This window comes from Tenrec ecaudatus, chromosome 3, assembly GCF_050624435.1.
Source record: "Tenrec ecaudatus isolate mTenEca1 chromosome 3, mTenEca1.hap1, whole genome shotgun sequence".
Classification (NCBI taxonomy): domain Eukaryota; kingdom Metazoa; phylum Chordata; class Mammalia; order Afrosoricida; family Tenrecidae; genus Tenrec; species Tenrec ecaudatus.
The window spans coordinates 192,113,347-192,138,219 of record NC_134532.1 but is presented as its reverse complement, the minus strand read 5'-3'; positions in this window follow the sequence as shown (position 1 = coordinate 192,138,219).

Here is a 24,873-nt window from a genome sequence, read left to right as displayed (position 1 = left end):
GACCTTAAACACAACAGAACAACACGCTGCCCCTAGGGCACCCCTGTCCTAACAATCATCGTTATGTTCAAGTTCAACCTCAGCAAGGGCCTTCCACTTCTTGCGGCCCCTCGTCTTTACCAAGCACCGTGTCCATCACCAGGAAGTAGACCATCCTGACAATATGCTCACAGTACATAGACAAAGTCTCTCCAGTCTTCTTCCAAGAAATATTTGTTTCCACAGTCTGAGGCACTTTCAATATTCTTGGCAGAATCATAATTCCAATGCAGCTATTCCTTCAGTCTTCCGTATTGTCCAACTTTCACATGCCTATGAGATGATGGAAAAGACCATGACTTGGCAGCCTCCTTGCTGTACAGCATTTCAAAGAGACCCTCTGATGCAGATTTACCCAGTGCAATGCATCTTTTGATTTCCTCTCTGCTTCTTCCATGAGCATAGACTGTGGACTCGAGTCAGATGAGATTCTTGACAATTTCAATTGCTTCTCGGTTTATCATGCTAAATGTGGGTCCAGTTGTGAGGGGTTGGGTTTTCTTTCCATTGAGTTGTAATTCATATTCTTGACCTCTACCAGCAAGTGCTTCAAATCCTCCTCACTTCCAGCAAGCAAGGTTGTGTCATTTGCAGATTGATGAACATTTAGGTTGCTTACTTCCTCCAACCCTGATGTCACCTCTTTCCTCTTCTAGTCCCACTTCTTGGATTATTTTCTCTATTTGCAGATTGAATGTAGCTGCTGATGTTGAGCTTCCCATCAGCTCTTGCCACGGATCGAGTCATGTTGATCTCGCTGTGTTCCAGCTGGAAAAAGACACCTGTGGAGTCACTGTTTGTCTTTGAAAAAAAGGCATTTCTATGAAGTTATTAGTATTGCAAAATTCTATCATGTAATATCCAGCATCATTTCCATTACCAAAATCTCATTTTCCAGTTACTGTTATTTCCTCTGCAAAAAAGACAAGGTTGTCTACTTCCATAAAGAGTTATAGTCTGAAAAATTACAAGCGCCGTTCTGCTCTGGAATACAGGGTCATTACGAGTAAGAAAAGACTCGAAGTCAGTGAGCTGGGTTTCTGGTTTGGTTCCTTCCTCCTTGTTTCTGAATTCTGCAGTCCTGTCGCCAGTAATTATCAACTCATTTTAATTCTACTATAGATCAATTTCAGATAGAAAACTTAGGTAAAAATCTGCAGTTTCTTCATCAGCAGCTTTAGTGGTTGCTACATAAATAATAAATATGAATAATAATTCTATTGATTCAATTTCCTTATAAGTGGGATAGATACTATCCTAATGCAAACAGAGGTTCAAACCAGAGTAAGAAGAAGACAGGGAACACGAGATATCATTGCTGATGTCAGACTGTTTACTTGTGCCAAGACTTTGCTTGTGTCAGACTGTTTGCTTGTGCCAAGACTTTGCTTGTGTCAGACTGTTTGCTTATGTCAAGGCAGTCAACTGTGTGGATCATAACAAAGCATGGATAGCCTTGAGAAAAATGGGGATCCCAGAACACTTCTTTGTGCTCCTGCAGAACTAGCACATGGATGAAGAGGCAGTTGTGCAAGAAGAACAAGGGAATACTGCCACCAGACCTAAAGATTTTGTATGTGCCAGTCCTTACGACCACGTGAGTTAGCAGAATTCTTCAGCCAGCTGCAAATCCATGGATTTGGATTTGCCAGCAACCCCAAAGTTAATTATATGTGCCATTTTCATATATATGTGTGTGTGTCTTTACATATACATATATATTTACACACACACTTAACAATAAGCTTTCTTTCAAAAAAAAGCTTTCTTTCCTGCCTTTACTCCTCAAGAGAATCCAGATTAAGACAAGCTCCTATGACTCTGTCTTATTTTCTGAGAAATAAGTTATATTTTTTAAAGAAAAGGTTATAATTTTAACTTTTAAAGTTATATTTAAAATTTTTATATTGCTTATCCAATAGTTTTAATATATTGAGTGGGTGCATGTGCATGTTTACTATATCTTCATATCACCTTGCTTGCCAATAGCAACATTCACCTTAGTAGGAATCAGGAACCATCCTCCTGAAATATGACTTTGTTAATTACTTAGATAGTTTTGAAATAACTTATTTTCAAGCACAGTTTAATTGATAGTGCAGGGCCTAAAGTTTCAACTAATGTTTTGGAGGTACAGACTTTAATGCATAACAAAGTTGTAAGTATTTTAAACTCTCTAAAACCATGTCACTAAAACCATATATTCTAAATTATAATTCAGTAGTTTAGAGGTAAAACATAAGCTCTTTGGGACAAACTTTCAAAACAGGTCACTTATTCACCACAGTGAAAATATTTAGCTCAATGGAGTATTCTTTAACTAAATTTTTCATTTGAATTGTATGGTGCCTATCCTAGTGAAGAAAAATGTACATGTGCAAGTTTGTGATCTAGCATATGTTTAATTGAACAAATCAGTCTCCCTCTACATTTGGCAGTTATTTGTAGCAGGAGAAGAGCGAGCAATGGAAATGGAAGGGGAAGAAATGTGCTCTCTTATGCCATTAGAAAAAAAAAAAGAGGACCTGATGCAAGGGGCTTAAGTGGAGAGCAAATGCCTTGAGAATGATTGGGGCAGGGAATGTATGGATGTGCTTTATACAATTGATGTATGTATATGTATGGATTGTGGTAAGAGTTGTATGAGTCCCTAATAAAATGTAAAAGAAGAAAAGAGAAAAAAATGATTAGGGCAAAGACTGTACAGATGTGCTTTATACAATTGATGTATGTATATGTATGAACTGTGAAAAGAATTGTATGAGCCCCAATAAATTGTTAAAATAAATAAATAAATAGATTTTAAAAAAAAGAAAATTGGGATGGGGTGAGGAAAATGTGTCTTAGGAGCTGAATCAGATGTATTTGAATATTATCTTACTTTTTTCTGCTCTTGTCATTCTGATTTGATATAATGCTCATGCTGAGCTCAGGTGCCTAGAGGTGCAGTCTACACTAAGTTATCCTGTGCCGTTGGAATCAAAGAATATTTGTTCGGCTCTTCACTTCAATGCCAATGGAAATAAATACAAAGACCCACAGACTGAAAAGAAAATATCTTCTATGTTTAAAATAACTTAAATATTAAAATAAACTCCAAAAGTAAATCAGAGAAAATGAACTGCGGAATGAAACCACCAAATGCCTCAGGATTATGTGCATCTCCTGTGCCGGGCCCATTCACTGGCAGTTGTGCCGTACCGTGGCAGCTGACACGTTACTGGGAGGTTACAAATGACTGTTGGGGACTGTTTCTTGTGAGCTTTTAGACAACGAAAGGAACTGGGGATCTACTACCAAAAACAGTGGCCAGTGAGATGTTTACCAGTAGCTGGTAACTGCTGATCTAGTGCCAAAGGGAAGCCATTCGTGTTGGGAGGCGCTTCAACTACTGCTGGGAAAGAGGTGTCTCTGTAAAGACAGTTTATGTGAGTGGCATGGATGAAGTCCCTTTTCAGAACCGTCATTTGCTGGTGTAGCAAATGAGAAGAGATAGCTGCAAACACCTTTATACCTGGAACTGGACATTCACATAGAAGGAAACTAGGAAAATTCTAAAAAATTACATGTGACCTATAACTATTGATATCCTAGGTGTTTTGTTGTTGTCACTTCATATACAGGTGGAAGCTGGACGATGAATAAGAACAATGAATAAGGAGGAGAAATGATGCATTTGAATTATTTTGGTGGCAAAGAATTCTAAAGTTACTTTGAACTGAAGATGGCAAAATTTTGTCTCATGTTCCCTTGGCTATGTTGTCAGGAAGGATTAATCCCTGGAGGACACCATCATGGGTACATTAAAGGGGCATTGATAAAGAAGATGCTTAATAAGATGGATTGACACAGTGGCTGCAAAAATCACACCAACACAGTGATCATTTTGAGGACAGTACCGGACTAGACAGTGTTTTACTTTGTTGTACCTGGGATCAGGAAGATTTAAGGTAGACTCACTGGCATCTACGACTACCTCTACAACCTCTATCATGAAAAGACCATCATTTAAAGAAGGAAGTTCTTCTGAAGAGCTCATTGCTTTAGACTCCTGGTTCCCCCATAACAAGATACCGCAAAATAGATGGTGCAGTGTGAGTTATTTTTTTATGGTTTTTCTAGCCTTAGCCTTTGTTATTCCCATCAAATGACCTTCATTTTCCTGATAGGTCTGGGTAAAACAGTGGGAGAAGCGACTCATTGGATTATATGATTCAGCTGGGATGGATTGTTAACAGGGCTCAATGTGATTGCCAGGCTTCTGGACATAAAGCCATTCATCTCAGCCAGGGAAGGGAGAATTTGATTACCAAGAAGAGAGGAGAGTCGGAATTTAAATGCATCCTTTGGACCGGGCGATTCCTATATAATGAATTCAGAAGACAGCATTGACATCAGAGGCATGGTAGAGGAGCAGAAGCAGTAGTATGATCAGGAGACAGATCATATGACAGAGTAATGGACGTCCAAGTCCATAGAACCCCGGAGTGCTTCGGGGCAGGAGACTGCTGTGCGGAGTAGGCTACCTATGGGCACTTAATTTGCAGATCTACTGCTAAGTGGCTCCAGGTGGAGCATAGTGGTAGAGTGGGGTGCCCTTTGGGCATTCATTGGCAGTCCTAAGAGAGCTTTGTAATATTGTCCAATCAAGGCAGAGGCCAGGTAAAGAGATTTTGAGAAAGGCTTCCCTGTAGGTACATCACTGAAGAAAAAAAACCCTGATTTAACAACTAGGCTAAGCATGTCTCATACGAATTAGAACCTATTCACTCCCCTAATAAATCCCATAATCATTATCAACTATGAGTTCGGTGCGGCCACTGCCATGAAATTTTGAACCCAGCCACAGAAGCAGAGTGCAGTGGTCGGGACAGCGGTTGTCAGAATAGGGTTACAAAGGGATGGAGGGAAAATCATGCTTTACTTCTGCCTTGTTGCAATCGCCTTTGGGAACGAACGGACGTGAACCATGGCCCCTCTGTCATTTCCACAGGCAGTTATGGTAGTCCAGTGGATTTGTTCGTAGGGCTCTTCTAGTCAGCATCTTTGTAACTCCCGCCAAATTACTGGGCTGTGTCATCGAACTAAGGAACCCGACAAGCATAGATCAGTTTGTCCATTTAGCAGTCCATGGTATCTTCAATATTCTTCTCCAGCACCACAATTCAAATGCATCATTACTTCTTCAGTCTTCCTTATTCAATATCCAACTGCTAAAAGGAAAACTAATCTGTTTTGGAAGAAGTAAAGACAGAGTGTCCTTAGAGGCCAGGGTAGTAGGACTTGGTCTTATATACTTTGGACATATTGCTAGTTGAGACCAGTCCCCCGAGAGGAACATCATTCTTGGTACACGGATGGGGCAGGGATAAAGAAGAAGGCCCTGAACCAGATACAGCAACACAGTGGCTGCATCCATGGCTGACCGAAAACTCAGAACACTAAGAAGGTAATTGGTTAACTTTACCATTTAGTTGGACTTAAAATGTGCCACACCAGAGGTGAAAGGCAAATCTCAGGAAAAACAAGAAAGAAAAGAGAGGAATGGATTTGGACTTTAGATCCAGAATCTCTACACTAAAAATCTTCCCTATCCAGGGGTTATAATACTAGAGATTTAGAGATCATAGGAGATGGCAGAAATCAGCAGCAAATATAAATATATATAATATATTATATATATTATATATATATATTAGTTTCACATGTAACAAAACAAAAAGACTGATGCAATAGAGAGGGGCTTCTCAGCTCAAAGAGCAAGAAAGCTGACTTATCATTGACAGGTGGCTTATCAGTGGATTGAGATGCCTTTGGGTACTTTGTGGAGCTTAATTTTACAAACCACAAAACTAGAGCTGAATACCTTCATGCCAAGGCTTACTGACAGAGTGAGGTTCGTCTCTGGACTTCTCAGCAGAGGTAAAGAGCTCTTTCATGCTTGATCAGTCAAGGCAGACGGCAAAGACTCATGAGTCTGACGGACTAAGAGACAGAGAGAGGCCATGCCTGTGGGTCCTGGAGAGAATCTGTTCCGATTAAAAAAGCAAACAAGCAAAAACTGTATCCTTAGTGTTTTCAGATCCTTACCTGTAAGTTGTTACTTTCTTAATCATAAATATTATTTTTAAGTTTTGTGTGATCGTTGCTATAAATTGTCAAACCCAGCAGAAGCATAGCGAGTGCTCTGGGACGGATAGTTGCTGTCAGGATTAATAAAACATTTGAAGAGGGGAACCATGTTTGATGTTCATCTCGTGGAAATTATCTTTGACTGGGGCAGATGGCGATTCTGTTCCCCTCATAGAGTTTGGGGTCAGACATCCATTATATAAGTCAGGTCATTTAAAGCAAAAGATGTTACAGCTATAAATATCAGAAATTTATTTTTTTAAAGTGTTTTCCCTCAAGGCCTTCTATTTCATGTTTAATTTTAATAGTCTTCCAATGTTTATCTAAAGGAGTTCCAAGCGCTTCCATTTAGGTATTTATTTTTAATCGTTTTATTGGGGGCTGCACCAGCTCTTATCACAATCCACGCATACATCCATTGTGTCAAGCACATTTGTATGTATGTTGCCATCATCATTTTCAAAACATTTTCTTTCTATTTAAGCTCTTTGTATCATCTCATTTTCCATATTCCCCCACCCTGCCTCCCTCATGTCATACTGACCCATGTCTCCCTTCACCCACTTTTATGTTGTCCATTCCTCTGGGAGGGGATTATATGTAGATCATTGTGATCAGTTCTCCCTTACTCCCCCTACCTTCCCCTTCACCTCCTAGTGTCCCTACTCTCATTATTGGTCCTGCGGGATTTATCTGTCCTGGATTTCCTGCATTGAGAACTCTTATATCTGTGTACATGCTCTGGTCTAGGCGGAATTTTAAGGTAGAATTGGGGTCATGATATTGCAGGGGTTAGGGATAGGAAGTTCTAAAGAACTAGAGGAAAGTTGTATGTTTCATTGGTGTTATATTGCACCCTAACTGGCTCATCTCTACCTTGTGACCCCACTGTAGGGGAATGTCCAATTGACTAGAGATGCGTTTTGGGTCTCCACTCCATGGCCCACCCTATTCTCCTTGGTATGATTTTGTTCTGGGTCTTAGATGCTTGGGACCTGATCCCATCGATACCTCATGATCACACAGGCTGATGTGCTTCCTCCATGTGGGCTTTGTTGCTTCTCAGCTAGATGGCTCCTTGTTTATCTTCAAGCTTTTAAGACCACAGACACTACATCTTCTGATAGCCAAGCACCATCAGCTTTCTCCCTCACATTTGCTTATGCACCTGCTTTGTTTTCAGTGATCGTGTAGGGAAGGTGAGCATCATAGAATGCTGTTATTAGAACAAAGTGTTCTTGTGTTGAAAGAGTACTTGAGTAGAGACCCAATGTCCATCTGCTGCCTTAATACTTAACATATAATATATGTACATAGATCTATTTCCCCATTGTATGTATAAATATATTTATATGTGTGCATGCCTATATTTAGACCTCTATAAATGTCCTTTGCCTCCTAGTCCTTTCCTCTATGTCCTTATACTTTCCTCTTGTCCCACTATCATGTTCGACCGTCATTTGGGATTCAGTAATTCCTCTCAGCTACATTGCCCTTGATCAAGCCCCTGGAAGGGTTATGTTCTCTTTCCATTGACTCAAATAAAATCCTCTTTGTCTCTTTTTGCTTCTGCTCATCATTTATTGGAACCCCTTAGTGTACAGATGGGCCTTCACTGGATATCTTTCCCCAAGCCTCTAATTGGTTTTCCTTTTTTTATAAGACACTGCTCCTAAGGAAAGAAGATTGGGACTAATTCTACTCTGGTATGATTTAACTGATAATAACTTCAAAGAAAGATGTCACCCAAATAAAATCCAAGTTATAGTTATAGGATTATGACCTCAACTTAGTTTACAGGGAGAGCAGGAGACAATTATACGTGCAACATTCACCAGCACCTCTTAATGTAGAGAGAAAATAAATGGACAAAACAAAGTCTCCCAACTTGGAAGCAATTCTTGAAGCACTGGAAGAGCAAAGAGAAAATATGTGAAGTTGAGTGAGAATAGAGGCAAGAACCATTCTTCTGGAACCTCCCTAGAGCAACTGACCAAAACTGCAAGACAGGAGAAAGAATGAACGATCCAACTGAAAGAGCCCTTGGATTCGAGATATTTTATAATGACTGAGGTGCCTGCTGGGTGGTACAAAGTATGAAATAATATTAATTCATAGTTTTCCTGTTGCTACCAACCTTGGGAAAATATTAGGTTTCAACCAAGTATAGGGTAAATGCTGCCTGATGTACTCCTCCAGTTCTTTTGCAACACAGGATCACCTGGAATTTCATAAAAGGAACACATGTAGTGTTTTAACCTAACTGCTAAAGACATTATTGAAACTGTGTTCATATAAACACAGTAGAAAAACTGAGATGAAATAAAAAATGAATAAACATTTGTTTAACTTATCCCTGACAGTTTACAGAGAAGAATCTAAAGGTGATATTTTAATATTAAATTTGATGAGTTGAAAATACAATTAATTGAAATTGCTTGTTATAGAAAAATGAGTATTATAAATCAAAAAGAATTTTTAGATGTTTCTGATAATCCTGTAAAGATTATTATAAGGGACTCTACCTCTCAATCAACCTAAATATATATGGTATGTGTCCCATATTTTAGGCAGTGGTTCTCTACCTTCCTAATGTGGCGACCCTTTGATACAGTTCCTCATGGTGTGGTGACCTCCCCAACCATAAAATTATCTTCTTCACTACTTCATCACTGTCATTTTGCTACGGTTATGAATCGGGCAACCCTTGTAAAAGGGTCAACCCACAGGTTGAGAACTGCTACTTTAGGGAGATCAAAAAAGTTTGTGAGAAAATTCCATTACCTCTCAATTCCAATTTTCCACAGAAATATAGTCAGTCACTTAACATGGCCCTTCTAGCCGTAATCACTTTTTCATATCCCCAAAGGAGACAACCCGAGACCAGAGGCTGAACAGGGAAACCAGGAGATGTTAGGGAGGAGCAACACCCAGACTGCATGGGCTATGCAACAAGCTAAGAGGCCAGCTTCATAGGGGCAGAGCCCAAGGCTTTAGGTAACTGAGGGTGAATACCAAAGAATGACTTGGTGCAAGCTGAGGACAGGTGTGGCCCTGCACCCATGATTGTATCCTTCCTGTTTGCAAATCCTGAGTGGTGCTACCCTACTAAATGCGTTAATAAAGCCCCGTCCTTGTGAAGTGTGTCTGTGAGTTCTGTGTGGCCAGTGCATCAAATTATCCAGTGCAGTATGAAAGGAGGCTACCATAGGAGACATGGGTGGTATCAGAAGAGGGAAAGAAGGACCCAGGGTGCAGCGCAGCTGATCTCTGCTGCCTGGCACTTGCGAAGACAAGGCCCCATGCTGGTTACTACAGCCATGGCTTTTTGAATCATATATACAATTTAAATATGTTAAGAGCAGCATGTATGAAATGCATAAACAATGTGGTTCCATAATGAAAATATTACCGATGCTGTCAGATAAGTCAGCTCTGACTCGGCGACCCTATGAACACAGAAGCCACGCTGGAAACGGCGGTTGCCACTATGGTATAAATTCTTTTCTTACGGGGCCGTTCTTTTTCTGACCCTCCACTTCACCAAGCAGAACGCCTTTTCCAGGGACCGTGCTCCTTTGATAGCATATCCCAAGGAACAGGAGACAGACTTTCCATCTTTGCTTCTCAGGAACGTCTTTGGTTACACTTTCTCCAAGATGTATTGTTTATTCTTTTGGAAATTCACGGTCCTTTCAATATTCTTTGCAAATACCATGATCCCATCCAATTAAAATATACAAAAGGAGAATAGAGAACTCACACCTTGAGCCAAAACATTAAATAATATGCAACCCCTTAGGCCCAAACACACAAACGTCATGCGAAGGCACTGTCGACATTTGTAGGAAATTATGCAGTCGATGGGAAATCCTAAAGTGGAAATGATCTTGTTAAGAAGAGGATGTCTCTGGAGAATACTCTCATATCACACAGCACCTAAATTAAGCTTTCTTATATCACTTTTTCTAAGATTCTAAAATCTGTGGAATCTAATATTAGATTCTAAGCTGAAGTTCAGATACAATAATCATGATACGCTTTGTACTTTATGCAGCATTACAGTTTTCAAGTGAACACTTCAAATAACACAAGCAACATATTACAGTAACACAATTGACTATTTTGCCTCAATTCTCTAAATCCAGGAGATGAAAAGGGGGAAAACACTATATAGATAGAAAAATAATATGAATCATATAATTAATACAGTTAAGAAATATATACACCCATTATCTCTCTCTCACACACACACACACACAAAGGGAGCCTATAATGATAGAGATCCTTTAAAATCAGCTCATATATTCGCCTATTATGTGACAAATTATATCTCAATAATGATTCACAAAGGAGAAAAAATCTGGAAATCAAATAACCTAAGTTTTCTTCCTAGCTCTTGTCATAGGGAAGCAGCAGGATTGTGTTTGAAGTGAAGGCTTTTGCTGCCAGTTACAAATATCCATTATTTGAGAGACATACTAGCATCTGAGACAGCACGGTGGTGCTCTAAATTGTGAAACAATAATGAGGATTTTCCTGGGTAGTGTAAATAAAGGAGTATGTACTCACAAGGACATGGAGTTTGCTAACGATAATCCCTTTAAACTTTGAGTTCCTTTGTTGTTACTAAGAAATGTCACAACAAAACACCAGCCTTACGCTCTGTTAGAAGTGAAGGCAAAGGCTTCTATTGAAAAGGAAATAACTTTGAGAAACAAACTAGCACCCAGGGAGAGTCCTAGTGTTTCCCAAATTGCAAAACGATGGTCGGACATTAACTGGCTGAGTAAAGAATGAACTACATGCTCACGGACATGACAAAAAGTCGGAAGAGGTTATTAAGCCACAAACCTTCTTATCGTTATTATTTCTACATTCTAATCTTAGGCAATGTTACCTAGGTATTCTTCTTGGATCAAGCTCTGCTACACCCTCCACAGACATCCTTTAACAAACAATTCGTTGTTGTTGTTGTTGTTGTTGTTGTTGTTGTTGTTGTTAGGGGCTGACAAATCTGCTGCAATTCACAGCAATCCTATGTACAACCAAACTAGACTTCTCACTTCTGGGCCACTCACACAATTGTTCTTATGTTTGAGCCCACTTTTTATAAGATTTATTCATTTTCATGAATATTTATTATTCTAGAGAGTATAATTTATTTTCAAAAACTTCTATGGGCATGTATTTCTCACTTCATATAACTAAATAGTTCTATCACGTGCAGAAGTGTACAATCATCACCACAGTGCATGTTTGACCATTTTCTAGATTCTTGTACTCATCATCGTAGCTCCCCATTTACCCCTAACCTTCCTTGCTCCTCTACACCAGGGAACCATGAATCCAGCTACTATCGCTTTACATTTATGCTTTCTGGATTTCACATACAGAAAAGCATTTTAAAGAAACCAACAACAATAACAAGGTAAAACACAAAAGCCTCAGTTGGCTGTCTCTACATATTTGCCTATCCTGTGCTTTATATACTGGGAAATATACCCCAAACCAAACCAAAACAGCAATAATAGAAAGAGAGAGAGAGAGAGAGAGAGAGAGAGAGAGAGAGAGAGAGAGAGAGAGAGAGAGAGAAAGAAAAATAGAAAGGGCCACCAGCAATTTCAAAATTAATCACAGAAAAAAAAAGCGTCTGTCGAAAAAACAAATCAGGAAATTTTAAAAACTAGGTCGAAAGGGAGATCAAATGATTAAAATGGGTCGAAAGGGAGATCAAATGATCAGGTATCACATCTTAACCTAATTCCATCTATCATGATTGAGTTCACAAGAGTTTCTGCATGATGGCAAGGTGATTCACATCCTTTGACTGCGGTCACAGGGGAGTCACTAGAGGCTTAATCCATGTAAGGAGGTGGCAAATGAATTTTGGCTGCAACTGTCATGCATCACCTTTTGCAATTGGATCTTCACAATTTAAGCTCTGATGCCATTCTCTTTCAGATTCCTATTTTATCATTTATCATCCTGGATCACACTGGCCGGTGGGCTTCTTCCATGTGAACTTAGCTGGTGACTCACTTAGTTGGCTGCTTGTTTCAATACAAGTCTTTAAGACCCTAGAGGCTATTATTTTTGATAGTCAAGCACCATCTGTTTTTTTTTTTTTTGTTAACCATGCTTTCCAGAAGCACCCATCTCTTCAGTGATTTCTTCATGAGATTAAGCACTGAGCAGGGCCATATCGTTGAAATAAACTATTCTTGTATTTGGGTCTAGAATTAAGTTCCAGCCCCCAATCCATTCACTCTTTTATGGTGTATGTGTATCCCTGGGTGACTTTAGAAACTTCATTGTCATTTTATGAGAGACGGTATTATCAATCATCTCTCTGGGGTATGAGGTAATTCTATTGACAGTGTCATAAATTTGTCCAATGTATAGAATTTAGAAATTCTGAGAAAAAGGAAGTTATACTGACCCATTTTTACAGCTACTTCATCAATCCTGCCTGTTGAGGGCCTTCCTCCTTTTTGCTGCCCCTCTGTTTTACCAAGCACGATGTCATTCTACAGGGACTGGTCTCTCCTAACAACACATCCAAAATAGGTGAGACAAAGTCTTGTCATCCTTGCATCTAAGGAGCATTTGGCTGTACTTCCTCCAAAGCAGATTTTTTTATTCTTTTGGCAGTCCATGAAACTTTCAATATTCTTCATGATCACCCTACTTGATGTGAATTTACTCTTCTCTTTCTTATTTATTGTCTAATGTTCACATGCATCTGAGGTAACTGAGAATACCATGGTTTGCATCAGGCTCATGTTACACATCAAAGTAACATCCTTGTTTTATCAACATTCGGAAGTCATGTGCAGCAGATTTACCCATGCAAGATGTTCTCTGGTCTCTTGAGGGCTGCTTCCATGAGCATGGAGTATGGATTCAAGCAAGATGCAATCTTTGACAACTTCAATCTTTTCTCCATTTATCATGATGTTATGCTTTGGTCCAGTTTGTGATGATTTGGCTTTTTAAATTTTTTACATTAAATTGTAGTCTATATTGAAGGCTGCAACCCATGATCTTCATCAGTAAAGGCTTCAAGGTGTCCTCATAATCAGCAAGTGAGGTTGTGTCATCTGCAAACTGCATGCTATTAATACACTTTTTCTGGGGTAGTTAGTTTATTGTGCCAACCTGGCCAATAAACACACATGGGTTAATTGAAGGGCGGAGGGATAAATGGCTCAGTGAGCCTTCCCTTTCTAGTTCTCAGGTCTCTTGCTTTGTGATGATCGCACCAGGGTGAAGCTGCCTTAGCAGTTCCCTGCTTCAGCTGGCAAAGCTCACTTCCTGCAAGACATCCCCAAGGAAAAGCCACATGGATCTACCCTGATGCAGCCCTGGGAGCTGGAGCAACCATGTGGAGACCCCTGCCAGCGCTGGGATGCTTACACGTTCACTGACTCGCTTTCTTCCTTCAGTCAGCATCATTGCATGTGTTTTGTGAGATGGAGGAGGACTTTGTGGATGGGTGGCAGACATATGGGCAAATGTTGGACTTACGGGCTTGGGCAACACTGTGTTGGGATATTTCTTGATGCTCACTTAACCTTTACATAAAACTCACTCTTATACATGAATTTCTGTGGATTTGTTTCTCTAAAGTACCCAGACCTTGTCAATCGTGATGCCAACTTCTTCTTCATGTGATCCAGCTTCTCCGATTACTTACTCAAAATACAGATTGAATTAGGATGGTGAAAGGATAAAACCCTGATGCACAGCTTTGTTGATTTCAAACGATTCTGAATTCCCTTGTTCTAGTTGCACAAGAGTCTCTTTCCCCACCTATAGGTTCCTCGTGAGCAAGATAAAGTGTTCTGGAACTCCTATTCTTCTCAAAGTTTGCTATGACACACTATTTCTTCCACAGTTAAAATTTTGACTTGCTTCTTTTATTTTACCAAAAGCAGCATGGCTACTGCTTAGTTTCTTTTACTGGGCACATATGACAATATCAAGATAACAGCCCATGATCATTGAATCAACAGATTGGAAACCGTATTAATAGCTAAACCCCTCTCCCTTGTAGACATATAATAATAGCTATTTCATTATTGGGGGAGTGGTACTGGGTATATAAGGTATAAATCATTCAAGGTCACACTCAGGTGTGTCTGCTACAGTCAGGTACATGCTGTGATCCTCAGGTAGTAACAGCCTTTGGCGGCATCACTTGATATATGTAGAGGTATTTTTACAGAAGCCAACAGCGCACAAGGTCCTTCTGCCATCTTCGTGCATGCAGTCCCTCTTGAACTTCCTTTCCCAACGGCCATTCTCTCGAGGTTCTCTTCAGAACACTAATCTCAGGCTTCCACAGGAAACCCACCTGCCTGCAGCTGAGATGAGCTACAAGGGTGTGGGAAGCAACGTCTCACCTATAAACCATTCTTGGCCAACAGAAGAGAGCAGTCGAGGGAAGTACCCCCTGACAACTCCGTTGCCCTGGCCCCCGAATAAGAGAAGCATAAACACTTTACTTCAGAATGAATTCAGTGTCCCTCGCTGGATGCTGCACCTGCACCTCTTTGCCTTTCTTCCTCCAGCTAAGTCTCCCCAATCCTCTCCTCATTTTTCCCCCTTGTTGTTGATGTGGCTTGCTTGTTTTGTTTTGACTTGATTTCTCCACTTGGGAACATTTTCGTCTGCATTCTCATAGTGCTCTGGTTATTCACAGGTGCCATCAAGTCAGTTCTGACTCGGTGTGACCCTGCGCTCAACAGAACCAAACACTGCACGCTCCTGCGCCATCCTCACCATTGTTCCTCGGCTCGACCCCCTTGTTGCAGCCACTGTGTCCAGCCGTCCTCCTGAGTGTCTTCCTCTTTCTGGCTGCCCCTCCACTTTACCAAGCATGACGTCCTTTTCCAGGGATGGGGCTCTCCTGACAACATGTCCTAAGTATGTTCGATGAAGGTTCACCATTCTTCCTTCCAAGGAGCATTCTAAGGCCACACTCCTTCCAAGGCAAATCAATTTGTCCATTCAGAATCCTTGGTGCTTTCAATTTTCTTCTCCAGCACTCCAGTTCAAATGCATCCATTCTTTGGCACAACAAACCAACATATTCCTTAATCCAACTTTCACATTCATGCGATGCAATTGAAAATACCATGGCCTGGGCCAGGCATATCCTAGTGCACAAAGTAACATTTTTGCTTTTTAATACCCTAAGGAGGTCTTGTGCATCTGATTTATCCAATGAAATACATCTTTTGATCTCTTCACTGCAGTTTCCATGAGCCTTTATTGTGCATCCAAGCAAGACCACATCCTTGACTACTTATTATCTTAGGTTCTGCTTTTGGGAAACTCTGACTAACACATAAATGTTGCTAGATTTCTTGAGGACTATTCCAACTTGAGATTTAGTCATCACTATAAATTCGGGATAATATCTGGAGGTCTGCTAATGGGCTATTATGTGCTGATAAGTTAATTGTGTTTTTGCAATGACTTCCTGGCGTCAGAGCCACAATATAAAACTGGGAGTTATTTAAGGCAAGCAGAGCAAATGTGTAAGTTAGAAAACCTGTGAAAGAAGTTACCTAGTTATGCTTTAGCACAGATATCATAGGGTGCTTTTCATAAACAGAAATTGTTTGTCTCATAGTTCTGGAGAATAATACTCCAAATTCGGGGAATGAAAATGGAGGTCCTTTTTGTTGTTGTTTATTTCAGCTTGTAGTTGTTGTTTTCTATCCTCAAGTTGCTCCCAATTCATGGTAACCTGATGTAAAATAGGTCAAAAACAACAGCAGCAGCACACACACCTAACGTCCATTGTTGAACTGTTACTTTGAGCAGTTGCCTATCAGACCATTGTGATCTATAGAGGTTTCATCGGGTTCTATAGTAAATCTTCAGGCCCAGAGGCTCCATTAAAACTTATCATCATAGTAGCCCACAGTCTCCACTTACAAAGGAGTAGAGATTGTTCTTGAAGCACTTTCCAATTTGATTGCCCTCATGGAGGGTAAAAATCCAACCACTAGGTGCCAGCACTCTATGCAGATGCATCTAGATAGATAGATAGATAGATAGATAGATAGATAGATAGATAGATAGATAGATAGATAGATAGATCCATATCCACCCAGAGACACATTGCACTGGGAAAATATTCTGTATTCAACAGCAGAGATGTCACTTTGAGGAAGAAGATGTCCCCAATGGAAGTCGTGATGGTTTCAATAGCCTAATATGCATGTGAACGTTGGAAATGAGAAGTCAAGATGGAAGATAAATTATCCCTTTGAATTCTGATATCGGCAAAAAATATTGAAACTATCCTGAATTGCCAGAAACACAAACAATTTTTTTCTTGGGGAAAGAACAACCAGAATGCTCCTGACAAACCAGGATGGCTTTGGACACGTTATCAGAACAAACTGGTCGGTCCCTGGAGAAGATAATATTGGTTAAAGGAAAGGCTAAATAGAAGACCAAAGAGGTGGGTTCACCACAGCCGGTGCACATTCAACAATTCTGAGCGTGGTGCAGGACTGGGCGGTGGTTGGCTCTTACACATAGGATTGCTATGGGTCAGCCAATGCATTGGCACTGAGAGAAAGCGGTGAAATGCTTGCCTCAAGTGAGGAAATTGTATCGATCAGAGATAAGTTTTATGTGAATTTGTCTAGGTCAAGATTCTCAGTGACTTGCAGGCAAAGTCCAGTAAATCCTTTATGATGTCTCCTAACAGAGTTATCATCAATTCCAAAAAGGCATCTGCTGTAGGGAGCCAAGCAGTTGTAAGATTAGGGTAAAAAATAACCTCTTATTCAGGTTCCAGATTTGATGAGGTTTCATTGGGGTTGTGGCCTCCTTTCTACACACGTAGACACTGTTCAAAGAGTGCTTGCTTTTCTGGTGAATCTGTAGCCTACATCTGGCATATCCACTCTCTCTCTGCTCTAACTTGAGCTAATGGCCGACCACATTGCCTACTGAGCCTAGGAGCCATCCCCCTCCCCATCCTGCCATCTGACCTACTGACCTGGGACTCCTTTGACTGTAGCCACAAGCTTGACTCCCTCTCTGTGAGTGTACCCTAGCCTGCAACCACTCACCTGAGTCTTACTGATTCATCTTCCTGCTTCCTAGTTTGTCTTCTCGCTTCCTGAATCCTCAGCTCCACAACTAGATGAGTCAGAAGCCTCAAGATTAACATCTGACTCAGAGACTTGCACTAGACCGTACTTTCCCACATCAAATATGATATTCATTTTCTTGACATAAATTTCTGTATATATGATATAAATTTGTATGTGCATGATAAAATATACATATGTATAACATGTGTGTGTGTGTATCACTGCTTTTGCTTCTTCAGAGAACCTAGCCTGACTCCTCTCTATCTATCTATCTATCTATCTATCTATCTATCTATCTATCTATCTGTATAGCTTGTTGACACTACATTTTTGGTAATTTGTTACAATAGCAAGAGAAAGCTAATGCACCCTGGTATGCGGGAAGTAAAAGCAATAAAATAATATTTGTAACTAGAACAAATTCACAGGTAAACAAAAATATACCAAGATTTAAATATGATTGTTTTATCCTCTTAACTTTGGGGTTCCATTACTCATAACAAGATTTATACAAAGATATATAAAAAATAGACAATGATTCATGCATGATTTATAAAAGAGATATTTATATATAAAAAACTGGTATTCAAGCATGAAAATATTTTTTTAAATGCACTTTGAATATTTATGAGCGTTCCAGAATACCCTTCACCACATCACTAAGGTAGTATTGTGGTTCCATTCTAATTTTCCTCTTCAAGTTTGCCTTCATAGCTCATTTTAATCATTATTTTAGCTTGAATAAAAATGATAAAGGAAGTGAATGGATGTAATTTACTCCCAGTCCTGCCAAGTATAAAATATGGTTCATTAACTGCTTTTTTTAAAACACAAAAGCATAAATTTGTGATTTGGTAACATTTGTCTCCGGCAAGGTATGTAAATTTAACTGTAAGGCAGTTCCCTTTTAGGAACATGATTGCTTGGGAGTATTCTTTTCAAAAACCTATGATCATGGAAAGCTTAGAATTTTTTTTCTTTCAATTGATTTTCAGCTGATAGACTGAGAACACAGTATGCTGGCTCGCTGAAGTGGGAGAAAGTGTCTACTTTTCACATTTTTATGTTTTTAAAATGTTTAACTGCACATCTATGGCGTAAAAGAAATTCTAACTTTGGACTCAATTCAAGCATTTCAAATTTCAAAGCCTAAATATTTGAGTAACTAAAAATGTTGTATATAAAGTGCTTTTGAAATGAACCAGTCTGAGTTGTTTGCTTTTATTTTCTAACCTATTCTTGTCACCCTGTAAGTAAATCCATGACAGCGCCTCAAAGGGTGCCCCACCTCCTCAGTCAGGCCAAGTGTCCTGAAGGAAAAATGACGAAGTATGGAGTAGACTTTGTCTTCCTCATCTTCATTCCGTCCCCCTGGTTCTGTCTATCTCCTAAAGGTCCTGCCATGCAGCTCTCACTTTCACCGTCTCCTCGTCCATCGATTACCCCACACACATGCACTCCAGGGACTTCCAGGCTTTCTCTGTGGAGAGAATGAGCTTTCTTCCTAATTCACAAACAATTTTGTCATATAGTTTTTAAAAAGAAGAAAAGAAAAAGCAGTGTTCAAAGCACCAGTTGAGCTGGTTTGTATACTTTTGTGATGGTTTATACAGCTTATATAGTTGTGGGTTTGTACTTAGTATTGGCCTTCCACTTCAAACACGAGGAGACGTGAACATCAAGTAAGAATCAGGGCTGTCCAAACACAAATGAACATCTCCGTGAACTTGAAGAGCACCGGAAATACTCAGCGGTGAGCTGGAAATAAAGGTGTTGGAATGCAGATATCTGGGCCATGACTAGGTAAGGCCACCCTCCTCGGCCAGTTTGTCACTTTGTTTTGGCTTCATTGTTGCTATCGTGTTGAAAGCTCTGATCCCTATATTTCAAATACCTGCAAGATCGTTCATGGTGAAAAGGTTATCTTCTGTGATACTTTTTGCCAAAGGACACTTAGGAAGAAGGAACAGAGATTCCAGTTCTGAGCGATAAGCCACTGAAACCTGACGAGCAGCCGCAGAACACTGTCTGCTTCCCGGGGCGGAAGATGAGCTCTCAGATTGGGAGCATTCAGAATACACCTGGGGCAGAACTGCCTCCTGCAAGGAGGATTAACCTTAATAACATGATGGAGCAAACTTTCAGGATCTTCAATTGCAGATGGAGGGTGAATCCAACTGTGAAGAAACAGCTGCAAATATCCATCAATAATTGGAATATGAAATGTATGAACTCTGTATCTAAAGATATTGGAATTCATCAAAATAGAAGCTGAATGCATAAAAATGAATATCTCAGGCATTGGTGAGCTGAAAGAGACTGGTGTCGGATATTGTAAATCAAGCAAGCACAGGGTTTCTTAGAATGGAATGACAATTTCAAGTAGAATGGCTTCGTTCCATATTTCCTGATTGATTTGAAGTTATTGCTAAACAATAAGACAGGATGACCAGTTAATATGACTGTTATTCAAATATATGCACCAATCACTAAAGCCAACGGTGAAAAAAATGAACAGAATTCTAACAGCTTCTCTACCTGAAATTGCTAAACATGTAATCAAGGTAAATTGATAATTAGTATTCAACTGCGTGGATCATAACGAACTGTGGAAAGCCTTGGGAGATTGGAATTCCAGAACATTTCATTGTATTGTTTTGGAACTTGTACAAGTATCCAGAGGCAATTGTTAAAACAAACAAGGAAATAGTGCATGATTTAAAATCAGGAAATGTGTATGTCAGGGTTGCAGCCTCTCACTATATTTATTGAATCTGGATGACATGAAAAAATGCAGCATCCACAGTGGAGGAAGGCTTACTAACAACTTGAAATACGAAGATGTCCCCACCTTGCTGCCTGGGAGGGAGGACTTGGAGCACTTGCTAATGAAGATCGAACATTGGAGCCTTCATTGTGGATCTTTTTTTTTCATTTTTTAGTAAATAAATTCCACATAAATCTTTACCTGATATCCAAGTTTTGACAACCGGATCGGGATGTGACTTCATCATAAGTGGAGAAGAAATTGAAGTTGTCTAGGAATTGGTCTTGTTTGGATCCGCCATCAATGTCTACGGAAGCATGACTCAAGAGATCAAAAGGCTTGTGACCGTGGGTGCATCTGTTGCGCAAGACCTCTCTAACGTGTTGAAAAGTGAGGCGGCTTTGTGAGCACTGAAGCGCCCCTGACTTAAACATCTTCAGTTGCCTCAGATGCATGTGAAAGTTGGGTACTGAATTAGGAAGCCTGAAGAAAAATTGATGCATTTGAATGATGATACTGATAGACAATATTGAAAGTCCTATGGACTGCCTACAGAGCAAGCAAATCTGTCCTCTAAGAAATACAGCCAGAATGTTCCGGAGAGCCAAGGTTGGAGAGACTTTGTCCTCAGTACTTTGGACGTGATGTCAGCATAGTCCAGTCCCTGGGATGGATGTGTTGGTTGGTAAAGCAGAGGGTCAGCAAAAATAGGAAGGTGCTTAATGTGCTGGATGGACACAGTGGCTACAGCAATGGATCAAGCACAGGAACAAGTGTGAGGATGGTGCTGGACTGGGCAGTGCTCCCTGCTCTTCTGCATCGGGTCGGGTCATTGAGTCAGGACTGACTTGATGGAATCTAACAACAAAAACAAAAAAGTTGGCCAGGGATGTGACAAGCTTGGTCTTAAACAGACTGCATCGGGTGACTTACTGCAGATATACGAGTTAGTTAGGTTAATTTTAACAGCTAATTATTCTGTTTCCTTTGTTCCATTTTTAATTTATCCTAGTTTTTAGTATCTTCTGGTTTGCCTGAGTGTATGGATGTTCTGTGTTTTATGTTGTTATCCTTATTAGATTTATTAATTTTTGTATGGTAAGCCTATAGAGACAGTAACTAAATTTATAATTTCTTAGGGGTTACGGCAGGGAAAGTTGGCGTGGGGAATGAGGCTCTATTACTAAGGAATATAAACATGAAGAGAATCTTCTAAACTTGATTGTGGTGATTACTGAACAAATTATCAAAATTTAATCAAACCATCAAATTGTATAGTACATGATTTATATGTCAATGAAAGTATTATATGTCAGAAAAGGAGCCCTAGTGGTGCAGTGCTTGTGATTTGGGCTTTGATCTTCAAGGGAAGCAGTTCAAAACCCAGAGCTGCTCCTAAGGAGAAAGATGGGGCTTCCTCCACCTGCGAACAGTTACACCCTTAGAAACTAACAGAGCTCTACCCTGTTCTACAGGGCCAGTATGAGTCTGCATTGACTTTATGGCAGAGAGAAAGAGATGTCAAAAGGAGAGAGAAATTTTGTATACTGAAAATTTTAAAGAAGTACATTAAGTGAAGATTCATAAAACTAGAATGGGGAAACTGACACATTTATCACATTAGAGTCTTGGTACATGACATCCCGAAATTTAGGCATGAGTTAAACAAACTAACAAAATATTTGTAAAAATAATTATTAAAAATAGTTAACAAGTTTGACTTAATAAATATGTGTACCTAGGGAATGTGTTTCCAAAAATGTGCAATGGAAAACAAATTTTATCCTGTTTGTCTTCTCCTAGACCTTGCCTCTCTACTTAGATCCTAAAATTATAAAATATAGATGTATTGTACTTTAGTCACAATATTCAACTTATCAACAGACACTGTTTTATGATTTCTACCTCTCTGGAAGCAATAAAAACACCACTACTAAGGAGAGTGTGTAAATTTATACACTGTATTTATAAGCACATATGGAACATTAATGTAGGAAAAGAGTACTCAGACTCTAAACTTTCATAGTTCATCTAGATTTCTATGCAGCTCTTACCATCAAATATATTTTCCTAAAAATCAAATAATATCCTGATGCAACTCAACGGCTGCACTGGAGTTCTTTAAATTCAGTTAAGAAAGAAGCCATTTTTATTCTGTAGTAATACTGAGTTTGTCAGAAAGAGTATAATTTATAAAACACTGTGAGGCAGTGTATTCCAACAATAGAGAGCATACTCTGTTTTAAGGCCTTTCATAAGATGTTAGGGAGATACTGCCTTATATTGATTAATTATCTTCCTCCACTGTATCAATAGCACATGCTTCTAGTATTGCCCTAAATGCTGCACAGAATAATGTATTTAATGCTTGTAAAATATGTGTGTGAGATTAACTTTACTAATTTAATGGAATGATCATTTAGGGACTGCTGAAATCCAAAAAAATAATTCATGGTTTGAATCAGATTAAATCAACAATTGACATTAAGAATGACCAGCAAGTTTCCCAAGCCATTACTGTTTGTAGATCCTGAGTAGTTCTTATCTATATTTGTTGTTAGATGGATTATATATGTCGGTATATAAGTATATATGTGCATCATTTTATATATATATATATGTGTGTGTATATATACATGTGTACAAAAATACATGTGTATATATATTCAAGCACACACATATATTTATTCACACACACACATATATATGCTGTACTCTATTTGATTTTCTTTTTTGTCTGTTCATAGAACAAGTATTTGGAGTTTGAGTGCATGATCTTAACTGAAAACTGCACATTATTTTAAAGCTTGAAGAAGACATAAATAATAAAAATAAAATAGCCTAACCTTTCTGATCGCTACATGTTACTCATTTAACACTAGTTCTTCCCTAAAATTCTCTGTTTCAATCTGGAGAGTTAAAAGTAGTTTTGATTCTTCATTTATTCATATATTTCTTTCAAATTTTCAAGTTGTAGTGGGAAAATGATTTGATGCCAACACAAACAAATAAACATAATAGTCCTGTGATACTATACTGCTACTGCTTTAATAACTGCAGAATACAAGCTGTTTTCCCTTTATTTCTCTCAGGTGAAGATTGTGTCATATAAAAGTCCACATTAGGTAAGGAATTAGATTGTTTTTCAGGTGTGCACATGGTCATCTCAAACAATTATCAGTGTCTGTGAGTAAAAATGAAGAGAAAATAGATATTTAGTAAGCAACCAGCAGTTTCTACCTCAAAGATAAGTAGCTATTACTATCAATAATTTGTTTATGATTACCTTTTTTTACAAACATAGGTTCTGGCACACAGAATTGTTGTCCTGCCTTATAACTTGAAGGATTTCCCCCCCCCAAAAAAAACACAGAACCTTTAAAAATCATCAGATCATTAATACCAAGGTTTTCCTTCCTTTCATGAACCCCAGCAGTTTGCAAAACCAATTTTGTTAATATGTATGCATATGAAATGGACTTCACTTTGACCTACTAACCACAGTGATTCATACCCACCACGCACTGTGTGGAAGAAATGTGGGGCTGTCTGTTCATGGGTAGATTCACAGCCTCAGACATCCACCTGAGGTGAGCTATAGGATCACTGTAAGTCCACATTGACTCCATGACAATAGGTTTAGTTTGGGGTTTTGTTTTGTTTTGTTTTTTGGAGTAACTTCAGTTTTTCAGTATATGATATAATCAATTAATGGCAAGAAACTATGAAATTGGGTGTATCTTCCTCTGAATTTTACAGAATAGAACTTATTCCCACTAATTTGTTATGCAATATAAAATTTTAAAATCCTCATCTTTAAAATAAATCTGGATTTTTTAATAAGCAAGACTAAGGTGTTGGTTTTTGTTTTGTGTCATCAAGTCCCTTCTGATCCATCTGCCACAGTGAAATTCACCTGATCCTGCACGCTTCTCACAGTGGTTCTTATATTTCAACCTACGGTTACAGCCACTGTTTCAATCCACTTTATTGAGGCCTTTCCTCTTTTTCTCCTTCCTCTCTTACAAAAATAATGCCCCTTTCAAGGAACTGGTCTCTCCCAATAAAATGTCCCAAATATGTGACGTGAAGTCTTGTCATCCTGGCCTCTAAGGAGCATGCTGGCTGGACTTCCTCCAAGACAGATGTATTTATTTGTTCTTTTGGCCGTCCACGGTACTTTCAATATTCTTCTCTGGTACTATAATTCAGATGCATAAATTCTTCTTTGGTCGTTATTATTCAATATCTAACTTGCACATGCATATGAGGCAATTAAATCCAACAGCATATAAAAATAATGATACAGCATGACCAGGTGGGATTCATACCAGGGAGGAAGGGATGGTTCAACATTCGAAAGACAATGTAATCTGCCACATTAACAAGAAAAAGGATAAAAATCACGTGATCAAATCATTTTATAATACCCAACACTCATTCCTAAAAAATCCCTCAAAGAAGATAGGATTAGAAGGTAAAATCCTCAATACAATAAACACCATATATGAAAAACCAATAGCCAATATTATACTCAATGGAGAAAAGCTGAAAACATTTCCACAGAATAAGGAAACCTGGCAAGTATGAGCCTTGTCCCCACTTCTGTTCAACATTGTGCTGGAAGTCTTAGGCAGTCCCATAAGACAACGGCAAGGGAGTATGATAGGGTACAGAAGAAGTGAAACTTTCGCTCTTTGCAGATGATATGATTGTATAATGTTGAGGACTCTAAGGGGTCCACAAGAGGCCTGCTGGAAGCAATAGAGGAGTGTAGTAGAGCAACAGGGTACAAGAGTAACAAGCATC